General features: G+C 42.1%; 1 protein-coding gene across 1 annotated transcript in view; it reads right to left on the reverse strand.

The window, feature by feature from the left end:
• Positions 1-12,140, reverse strand: part of TBXAS1 (thromboxane A synthase 1) — a 328,018-nt gene that overhangs the window by 300,972 nt on the left and 14,906 nt on the right. The gene's annotated exons all lie outside the window — the stretch shown is intronic.

The following is a 12,140-nucleotide window of genomic DNA, read 5'->3' on the forward strand; positions in this document are numbered from 1 at the left end:
CTTTTTGGAAATTCCCCCCGGACGGGGGTTTGATTACCAAAAAGCCGGACATGTCCGGGAAAAACCGGACGTATAGTAACCCTAGAGGATTGCAGAGTACTTCCATGAAAGCTCCATCAAGATCTCGCAGGAGGATTCACTGGACATCTCTGTGTACACAAACAAACTATGCTGTATACCCACCCCCCAGATCGCTACAAGGGAATGAAAAGCAGATAATTCTAGCCCTCATTGTTGTACTGCTGCGTAGCTGTGTCTGCTAAGTTGGGGGGGCACCATCACTATAATGGGAATTACATTTACACACTTACTCAATGTTCCTTCCCTTGCATCGGGCTCTCCCATGCTTGATTGCCAGGACTGCAGTGGAGTCTCAAACAGGTCCTGGCTTGTGGCACAGATGAACCTGCCAGTTGCACATCCCCCATCCTCCTCCTCGTTCCTGGCTGGCTCCTCGGAGATATCCAGAGTGGTGTCCAGTGGTGGTGGGGGTCTCTGCCAAGCATGGCATGCAGCTCTTTGAGTGTGGAGCATGTAGCTGGCATGGTCAGCTGGGCAGTTGCAAACACCATTTAAAAGAAATTGGGGCTTTAAGGGGCAGAGGAGGTGCTTCTGGTCTTCATGACCTCCAGTCAGTGGAGTTCACAATTGTGACCAGAAAGGTCATTGCCAGGCATTGTGGGACAGCTGCTGGAGGACTGTTAGGACTGACATAGGTAACGCAGTGTCTACATTTGCACTGTGTCGACCTCAGTACATTGACCGTGACTCAACACCGCTCAGGGAGATGGCATTACTATGTCACCGTAATGGAGAGCTCACATTGCTGGGAGACAAATATAAGTGTAGACACATGCACAACTAGGTCGACTCAAGGTGGCTTACATCTACCTAACCTTGTAGTGTAGCCTGCATTTGTACAGTGCCTCGTGCAATGGGGTCCCCATTCTTGGTTGGCCTGTAGATACTCCCATAATAAACATGGGCAACCAACAACAGGGCTTTCTTTCCCCCCTAGATCCCTAGAAGTTTGTGAGGATTGCAGACCAAGCTCCCTGCTGCCTTTGCAGCATACCCTGTCCAAACCTCCTGCCCTGAGGCAGTGAGTCAGCAACTCTGTAAGGGACCTCTTGCAGAGTCTATGTGGTCCTCTTCTCCTCTCTCAGGTTATACGCCTGGAGACTACAAGGCCCCACATAATGTAGAAGATCAGTCAGGTGGAGGAGTGCTTATTTTTATATTTATTATTCTGGTGTTCAAATACATTTAAATCATAGAATATCAGGGTTGGAAGGGACCTCAGGAGGTCATCTAGTCCAACCCCCTGCTAAAAGCAGGACCAATTCCCAACTAAATCATCCCAGCCAGGGCTTTGTCAAGTCTGACCTTAAAAACCTCTAAGGAAGGAGATTCCACCACCTCCCTAGGTAACCCATTCCAGTGCTTCACCACCCTCCTAGTGAAAAAGTTTTTCCTAATATCCAACCTAAACCTCCGCCACTGCAACTTGAGACCATTACTCCTTGTTCTGTCATCTGGTACCACTGAGAACAGTCTAGATCCATCCTCTTTGGAACCCCCTTTCAGGTAGTTGAAAGCAGCTATCAAATCCCCCCTCATTCTTCTCTTCTGCAGACTAAACAATCCCAGTTCTCTCAGCCTCTCCTCATAAATCATGTGCTCCAGCCCCCTAATCATTTTTGTTGCCAAAAAATTCAACCTAATGATTCAAGTTGGATATTCATGTACCATCAAGTAAGTAGTGGTGTGGTCAAATGTTTAGAGCACAGAGCTCTGAACCAGGAAGAGCATGGTTTTCAAAGCGTCTGAATCACTGAGTCAATGTGTGGCACTGGGCCAATCACTTGAGACCTCCTTAGTAAGTTCAGGCTAACACTAAAATCCAGATGCTGCTTTGCAGCCAAACTTTCCCAAGTCAATATTTTAGAAATGATCCAAGTCCTAGAGTACACTGGGAACCTGCCAGAATTGTTTGGGGAACGACAGCAAGACTTCAGAAGAAAGGAAAGGGCAAGTGACCTTTACACCAGCAGCACTTCTCAATAGCCCTACAAAGGTTACTGTAATCCCCACAAGAGAGGCAGGAGCAAGTTTAACTTTCAGTAGCGTGGGAGTCTCTCTCTGAAAACATTTTGGAGACTCCAAATATACAGGGGCTTATTTTTAAAGAGTTACAGAAATCCAACTGCTGCAGCCTTTATTACATTTTCCCAGCCAGGTTGCTGAGAGAACTTACCGTTTCTCTTTCACAATCCTTTGAGAGATGGGTGGGAGTAAGTTCTGCTCCCCAAAGTTTCTTTTAATTTTCCCCTCTGCAAGTGGGCGTATGATGGTACTGTAGTGTACTGATGCAAATCACAGCTGATTTACAGCTGCACTTTGTTTACAGGAAGTGACAGCATTACATGTTAGTTATCACTACATAACTTTATACATACATAACTTTATACATAAATTTAGGTCCATAAATTAAAGCTCTCTGCTAGCAGCATCAGCCATATCACTCTTAGTTATCACACGTACAGGGTTTCACATAAGCCACACCACTGGCATAATGCTTGGGTACTAAATGGAAGGATTATTAAATAAAAGGAGGACATACATTAAACTATACACATCAGGTAGCAGCAACCTAATCACCATCTCTTCCTTACATGTACAAACCGAGTGGTGGGTCACATAGGCAGTATCTCAAACATATTGTGCTGGTGCTGTAGAATATTCTTGTGGTTAATGCACTGGATTGGGACTTTGGAGATTATAGTTCTGTTTCTAGCTCTGCTGCTGACTTCATATGTGACTTTGGGTAAGTCACTTAATCTCTCTCAGCCTGATCCAAAGTCTATTGAAGTCAATGGGAATGAGCTTTGGATCAGGCACCAAAAGAGAAGAGGTAGACATTCTAGAAGTCCTAACATTTCCCAGGCCTGCTCATCTCCTGCTCTCTCCCCTCCACCTCAAGGTGTTCCTCTCCAAGATATTAACAAACCACCAATGATTTCTTCAGGTACTTCTACTGTCTATAATGGTTAGGTCATACGATCAGAGAACAGAAATGATACCATGTGATTTAGGTTACTCATCCCCGCATTGTAATAAGAAGTTCTGAATAGTGGGTACTCAAAAGGAGAATTTCCTTCAGACAATCCACGAATAAGTCCTGGGCCCAAATCTGTTGGCAAAAGCTGTTTCTTCAACCATTATAAATAAGGAATATATTTATAAAGATCTTGATCTATTTGTGGAGAAAAGAGGCAAGGGACGTAAGCAATGAACATAATTGTTATGCACAACTAATTCAACCAGTTCTACTCAGGAGATGTTCTTTGACCTGGTTTGGCTCAGAGGTTGCGTGTGAGTTGCTGAAATGAGTACACCCTACATTAACAAAGGGTTATTTAGAAGCTGACAACCTTAACGAAATTTAGACATGCTCTCTTCAAACAAGTGAACAGATGTAATCTTCTTTCCTCTTGACAACATGAATCTTACAGTTCTGTGTTTGCAGGGAGGCATGGGCGCAGAGGAAACAAGGCTCTTTTGTAGTCTGTATACTGACACTGTGGTGGTTTGTTTTCCACGCACCTCACACCTGTTTGTCAGCTTCCGGGTCACTGACAACATGCGGCAAACCCCACGTTGGCCTAAAACAAAATGCAACTGATTTTCATCTCTATGTTTATATTATTTCTGTTGTTAATTAAAACCAAACCTTTCATGTTTCATTGAAAAAGTGTCCCTTTCTTTAAAATTTGATCAAGCTCCTTAAAGTTTTATTAATTCTACAACACAAGAGTACATGAGGAGTGTGTACTCTCAGCATTATCATCACAAGTCTTGTAATATTTGGTATTTTCTTAAAGTGCCAGTTCCTGGAGTCAGATGATCACATGAAAATCTCAGGTTTTTTTTTGTTCTTCCCCATTTAAAAAAAAATGCATCTAGCATTCAGTGCTAAACAGTATAGAGGGCAAGAGATTCTGAACTTAGACTGTTCTGGCACTTTGTCTGTTGTAGTAGTATTCCCTGGAAGAGCAGGGACATTTTGCAGCAAGATATTCCTTCCAGGGAGTTGAAATAAAACTTAGACCTGAAATGGTGGTGTGTTTCGGTATGTGCACTGAGAAGTTGGCCTGACACTATTCACCCCACTGGAGCTGCCAAACAGATCTTCTCTCTCTAGAATATGCAAAGCAAGTGTGCCTTGGTATATATAGGGGCTGATGTTGAAATTCAGACCTATTCCATGGACATCAGTGGAGTTGCTCTGGATTTATAGCAGTGTAAAAGAGATAATCCCACTTTTAATGTACCTGGATAGTTTTCAGTAAAGCCAATTTTAAAAAGGTGAATTCTTCCCCTCATCTCAAGGCAGTGTATCTATAATTTAACAATTAAACATGGCACTATACAACCTCCTGATGTGGTTGTAGAGTGCCTGGCAGGATAGGCCCCACCTCTGACTGAAGCTTTTGGGTGCTGCCACAGAATAGCCTCCATCTAGCAGGTTTGCAAGTTAACTTTAAAGTTTCTATTTCTTCTTCACAGAGCAGTTGGCAAAGAGTTAAAGGTATTTTTAAGAGAGATTGATGATGATGCCTCACAGAAGGCTCTGGAATGTTTTGTTTAGAAACAATTCTGTTGACATAGCATACATGGTATGGGTTTATTTTTTAATTCCTTTTTTGTTACTATCCTCACTAAGGGCATCTGAGCAGAAATAGGCGGTTTTAAGAGTTCATCCACCTCTGTTGCTTTTTTGTCACGTCTTTGCAACGGCTGGAGGCAGAACTCTTACGCTCTCAAACGTGGCTTCTCATCTACTGCAATGCTAAGCACTCTTTTCTACAAGGGGTTCTTCACTCTACTCAAGAAAAATAATCCATCAAAAATCATACTCTTGTGACCTCAGAAATTGGTCTCTGAAAAGTGTGCGGTCAAAGGAAGTTGAACTTCAAATGAGGAACAAACAACAGGGCCAAAGGAATGCACGAGCCAGAAGGAACATCCTCTTTTCATTCAAGTGTCCTTGGTAATATTTTTAAACTACTGTACAAATATACCTGACCATAGACATGTGGGCAAACCACTTCTGTAGAGTACATCTATATGGTGATAAAAACCCACAGCTGAGCCACGTCAGCTGACTTGGGTTCTGGCTCTGGGGCTGAAAAAAAAAATCACTGTGTACACATGCAGGCTTGGGCTAGAGCCCAAACTCTGCGACCCTGCGAGGGTAGAGGGTGTCCTCTACACCACATTGGGTTAGCCTGAGCTACAGTAGTCAGATGATCATTTGCCAGTATGCCACTCTATGAATGTCTGGGTAAGGCCCTGTCTACATGGGACTTTTTCATTGATGCAAATACACCTTCACAAACCCCCAGAGTAGAAGAGCTGGACTGGTGTCGCATGTCTACATTAGGGGTTTGCATTGGTGGAACTACAGCAACATAGTTACCCTACTGCAAAATTCTTTAAGCAACATATAAGCAAGAATATACAGTACTTGCCAAACTAAAACATGCTACAGAAGAGCGGCTGTCTCCTTTCTCTCTCCTTCCCCACCAGACTCAGCCTCTGAAGACATCAGAAAGGGAGTGAGCGTGGGTAGTTTGTTAGAAAACTGCTGCTTCATGTTTCCTCAACCTAGCGTGAGGGAGTGCCTAAGTAGTAAAATGAAATTTCATTACAAAACAAGTGTTTTCATTATGAAATGAAAGTTTCATATAGGAAACAAATTGCATTTCTACAAAGAGCAAATAGAATGAAGTACAAGATGCCTAAATGATATATGGCTGCTGGATTGAGGAAACTGTCGACAGCATTTGTTTAATCATCTAGTTCTACCTGTAAGCCAGAGGTAAAGTTAGTACCAAGTTGGGAGCTTATTTCTAGACATATGTTCAGAACAGTTCAATGGCCCAACCCTAAAGCTTTGGATTGGGGCCAGTTTGTGGGCCTTGACTAGGGGTTAGAGTTGGACCCTACTTGTAAGTCCCATCTAAATTTTGGACTAGGTCATGAGCCTCAGTTAAGGTTATAGGTATCTTCAATTCAGGGAATGAGGTGGTCAGGGTGACATGGGAGCTGGGACTTCGGTTCAGGATTATCCTAATTTACTTTCCCTCCTTTGCATAGTCACAGACTGGTTTGTTACTGAAAGGCTCCTCCTCCCTACTGGGCCTCTGCCATACTATGGAGTGGAGAGAAGAGCTCTTAAGCTTTTGTTTAGACAAAGGGTTATAAGAAGTCTGCACACAGGAAATACGACCAAAATCCTGCTGCTAACAGGAAACCTCCCAACTTCCTTCTAATTATCTTTGTCATGCAATTTCACATCAAGCAAGTCTGGGATTCACAACAAAAACAGATATGGGTACTGTGCAAATATGTGGCTACCATTCCAAGAGAGCAAGTAACTTCCTGAATGCGGCCCTTTCAACCTCGATCGCGGTCCTCAGAGTCAGAGAGGCTAAACATGTAGAGGGAAATGAATCTGACCCAATGTCAGTGGAGTAACGATGATGGAGATTATCTTTGGTCTTCACATTCCATTAATGGTAGCTAGTACTTCAGTGTAATAAACACAAAACAGACTTATGTGTCATGCCTTTCAATTGGCTTAGAGCACTCAGGACATTGACTACAGTCCAGATCACCAGCTGGTGTAAATTGACATAGGGCCCTTGAGATCTGTTCCTGTGACTTTAACTGTACTTATGTGACCCGAAGTTAGACATTGAGTGAAGGGCTTTGGTTAGATAAAAAAAGAATGCAGCATAATTCTTACCTCATCCTGGTATTCTGCCTGAAATGACAACAGGGACGTTAGCTCCATTTATCAAGGATCAAAGTATCATGACCCAGCTGAAGAGTGCCTTTCCCAGGTTGTAAGTTTACTTGAATTTACAGTGATGAGCCAATACTGAGCTGTGCACTTGTAATGTTTAAATTTAAAGGATATCTTGTCTGGGTGACTAGCTCCACTTTAGCCTGAGTCAGTGGTGACCTCAAGTTGTTACTATTTTACAACTGCTTTGATTATCTATTTGAAATGAGTGGATGATCTCAGTCCACTGTTTAATGGTCAGTTGTGGTTTAGTTTGTCTCACTTGGCAGAAATGCCAAAAATTGAAGGATGATGGAGATGGAATTATCCATTCACCTCCAGGCATGATCTCTCCAGAGCTGATTTGAGGCACACTCAGTGATAGAGTGGGGAAATAACATTGATCAAGACTTCCAAATATCTATTAATATCTAACCTATAGGACTTCTGTAACATTTTAAGGCTCCTGTTTGGATTTGGTGCAACAGGTCTCAGCACTGTGCTTTTAGCAAAAAATATATACACCTCTACCCCGATATAACGCTGTCCTCGGGAGCCAAAAAAAAAAATCTTATCGCGTTATAGGTGAAACCACGTTTTATCAAACTTGCTTTGATCCACCGGAGTGCGCAGCCCTGCCACCCTGGAGCACTGCTTTACCGCGTTATATCTGAATTTGTGTTAACGTAAGAACATAAGAAGGGCCGTACCGGGTCAGACCAGAGGTCCATCTAGCCCAGTATCCTGTCTACCGACAGTGGCCAATGCCAGGTGCCCCAGAGGGAGTGAACCTAACAGGCAATGATCAAGTGATCTCTCTCCTGCCATCCATCTCCACCCTCTAACAGACAGAGGCTAGGGACACCATTCCTTACCCGTCCTGGCTAATAGCCATTAATGGACTTAACCACCATGAATTTATCCATTTCTCTTTTAAACTCTGTTATAGTCCTAGCCTTCACAACCTCCTCAGGTAAGGAGTTCCACAAGTTGACTGTGTGCTGCGTGAAGAAGAACTTCCTTTTATTTGTTTTAAACCTGCTGCCTATTAATTTCATTTGATGACCCCTAGTTCTTGTATTATGGGAATAAGTAAATAACTTTTCCTTATCCACTTTCTCCACATCACTCATGATTTTATATACCTCTATCATATCCCCCCTTAGTCTCCTCTTTTCCAAGCTGAAGAGTCCTAGCCTCTTTAATCTCTCCTCATATGGGACCTGTTCCAAACCCTTAATCATTTTAGTTGCCCTTTTCTGAACCTTTTCTAGTGCCAGTATATCTTTTTTGAGATGAGGAGACCACATCTGTACGCAGTATTCGAGATGAGAGCGTACCATCGATTTATATAAGGGCAATAATATATTCTCAGTCTTATTCTCTATCCCCTTTTTAATGATTACTAACATCCTGTTTGCTTTTTGGCCGCCTCTGCACACTGCGTGGACATTTTCAGAGAACTATCCACGATGACTCCAAGATCTTTTTCCTGACTTGTTGTAGCTAAATTAGCATATTGTATGTATAGTTGGGGTTATTTTTTCCAATGTGCATTACTTTACATTTATCCACATTAAATTTCATTTGCCATTTTGTTGCCCAATCACTTAGTTTTGTGAGATCTTTTTGAAGTTCTTCACAGTCTGCTTTGGACTTAACTATCTTTAGCAGTTTAGTATCATCTGCAAACTTTGCCACCTCACTGTTTACCCCTTTCTCCAGATCATTTATGAATAAGTTGAATAGGATCGGTCCGAGGATTGACCCTTGGGGAACACCACTAGTTACCCCTCTCCATTCTGAGAATTTACCATTAATTCCTACCCTTTGTTCCCTGTCTTTTAACCAGTTCTCAATCCATGAAAGGACCTTCCCTTTTATCCCATGGCAGCTTAATTTACATAAGAGCCTTTGGTGAGGGACCTTGTCAAAGGCTTTCTGGAAATCTAAGTACACTATGTCCACTGGATCCCCCTTGTCCACATGTTTGTTGACCCCTTCAAAGAATTCTAATAGATTAGTAAGACACGATTTCCCTTTACAGAAACCATGTTGACTATTGCTCAACAGTTTATGTTTTTCTATGTGTTGGACAATTCTATTCTTAACTATTGTTTCGACTAATTTGCCCGGTACAGACGTTAGACTTACCAGTCTGTAATTGCCGGGATCACCTCTAGAGCCCTTTTTAAATATTGGCGTTACATTAGCTAACTTCCAGTCATTGGGTACAGAAGCTGATTTAAAGGACAGGTTACAAACCTTAGTTAACAGTTCCGCAACTTCACATTTGAGTTCTTTCAGAACTCTTGGGTGAATACCATCTGGTCCCGGTGACTTGTTAATGTTAAGTTTATCAATTAATTCCAAAACCTCCTCTCGTGACACTTCAATCCGTGACAGTTCCTCAGATTTGTCACCTACAAAAGCCAGCTCAGGTTTGGGAATCTCCCTAACATCCTCAGCCGTGAAGACTGAAGCAAAGAATCCATTTAGTTTCTCCGCAATGACTTTATCGTCTTTAAGCGCTCCTTTTGTATCTCGATCATCAAGGGGCCCCACTGGTTGTTTAGCAGGCTTCCTGCTTCTGATGTACTTAAAAACATTTTGTTATTACCTTTGGAGTTTTTGGCTAGCCGTTCTTCAAACTCCTCTTTGGCTTTTCTTATTACATTCTTGCACTTAATTTGGCAGCGTTTATGCTCCTTTCTATTTGCCTCACTAGGATTTGACTTCCACTTTTTAAAGGAAGTCTTTTTATCTCTGCTTCTTTTACATGGTTGTTAAGCCACAGTGGCTCTTTTTTAGTTCTTTTACTGTGTTTCTTAATTTGGGGTATACATTGAAGTTGGGCCTCTATTATGGTGTCTTTAAAAAGCACCCATGCAGCTTGCAGGGATTTCACTTTAGTCACTGTACCTTTTAACTTCTGTTTAACTAACCCCCTCATTTTTGCATAGTTCCCCCTTTTGAAATTAAATGCCACAGTGTTGGGCTGTTGAGATGTTCTTCCCACCACAGGGATGTTGAATGCTATTGTATTATGGTCACTATTTCCAAGCGGTCCTGCTATAGTTACCTCTTGGACCAGCTCCTGCGCTCCACTCAGGACTAAATCTAGAGTTGCCTCTCCCCTTGTGGGTTCCCGTACCAGCTGCTCCATGAAGCAGTCATTTAAAGTATCGAGAAATTTTATCTCTGCATTTCGTCCTGAAGTGAAATGTTCCCAGTCAATAGGGGGATAATAATAGTGCGGGATTTCAATTGAGTTCTTAATTTTGATAGCCTCTCTAATTTCCCTTAGCATTTCATCATCACTATCACCGTCCTGGTCAGGTGGTCGATAATAGATCCCTAAAGTTATATTCTTATTAGAGCATGAAATTTCTATCCATAGAGATTCTATGGAACATGCGGATTTGCTTAAGATTTTTACTTCATTTGATTGTACATTTTCTTTCACATATAGTGCCACTCCCCCCCCCTGCACGACCTGTTCTGTCCTTCCGATATATTTTGTACCCCGGAATGATTGTGTCCCATTGATTGCTCTCAGTCCATTCTGTGATGCCTATTATATCAATATCCTCCTTTATCACAAGGCACTCTAGTTCACCCATCTTATTATTTAGACTTCTAGCATTTGTGTACAAGCACTTTAAAAACTTGTCACTGTTTATTTGTCTGCCCTTTTCTGATGTGTCAGATTCTTTTTTATGTGAATGTTTATCATCTGATCTGGCCCTTACATTATCCTCTTCCATCCTCTGCTCTTGACTAGAACCTGGAGATTCTCTATCATTAGACTCTCCCCTAAGAGAAGTCTCTGTCCGATCCACATGCTCCTCTGCAGCAGTCGGCTTTCCCCCATCTCCTAGTTTAAAAACTGCTCTGCAACCTTTTTAATGTTTAGTGCCAGCAGTCTGGTTCCACTTTGGTTTAGGTGGAGCCCATCCTTCCTGTATAGGCTCCCCCCATTCCAGAAGCTTCCCCAGTTCCTAATGAATGTAAACCCCTCCTCTCTACACCATCGTCTCATCCACGCATTGAGACTCTGAAGCTCTGCCTGCCTACCTGGCCCTGCGCGTGGAACTGGAAGCATTTCTGAGAATGCCACCATAGAGCTCCTGGATTTCAGTCTCTTCCCTAGCAGCCTAAATTTGGCCTCCAGGACGTCTCTCCTACCCTTCCCTGTGTCATTGGTACCTACATGTACCACGACCACCGCCTCCTCCCCAGCACTACACATAAGTGTTATATCGGGTCACGTTATATCAGGGTAGAGGTGTATATAAATACAAACACCCACACACATATACTTATACACACACACTTCATGCTTACTTGCTTTATTTAAAGTACAAATCAGAAATAGTTGTGTTAGACAAATTCCAAAGTATTGTACCTTCACAGCTGCCAAACAGCACATTGCAAAATAGAACAAGGAGAGCTATAATTTCCCTGATTCGTTTTATTATTTGACCTTCACTTCTTGGTTGTCCTTGAGCTAAATATAGTCTTTTCAGTGTTATTTATATGTTTAACCCAAAGTTACCCTTCTGTGTCAAGGGACTACTGTATCATAATGTTGTTCCAAGTTGTTTTTAACAGCATTTTTTTTTTAATTGAAAAAAATATGGCTTTAAAAAAAAAACATCATTGTCAGTTCATTAGGATTCCACAAACTTCTACCAAATCTCTTGTGTTTTATAACACAATTTGCTCATAGCCCACAAAGATAAAGATTCTAACTTTCTCAAAGAGAACACTGAACCACCCAACCCCTGCAAAAAGCTGTAATGTTCGTGCAATGATAATGACTTTGCATTCATATATAGCTGGAGGCCAATGTAATTTACAAATATCAGATATATATGAATCAATTCACTCATCACTGAAGTGGAACCTGGCAACTGTCAAACAGCATACAGTAATGTCACAGAACAGCTTGGAATGGAAAATGAAGATAACTGCATTCCACTGAAACAACAATATAGTTTAACACAAAGTCTTTCCTCCCAAACTGGCCAACATACTTTCCAGTCAATCAAAAGCCCTTGTATTTCCAGACAAAGACAAATGCAGATGCACTTCTTAGCATATGCGCAACGTGCCTCAGGTGACCAGGATTCATCACCAAATTTGTTCCGCTGGTTGGATCATTAGCTTCCCTGGCTTGGGCCAGGTACTGACAGGGAGTGAGACATGAACGCTGATCCATGCACTAAATGAACACTATCGTGCTCCTAAAGCATTTGGGAGCAGATCTTCAGCTGTTGTAAAC

The sequence above is a fragment of the Emys orbicularis genome, chromosome 1, assembly GCF_028017835.1.
Source record: "Emys orbicularis isolate rEmyOrb1 chromosome 1, rEmyOrb1.hap1, whole genome shotgun sequence".
Classification (NCBI taxonomy): Eukaryota; Metazoa; Chordata; order Testudines; family Emydidae; genus Emys; species Emys orbicularis.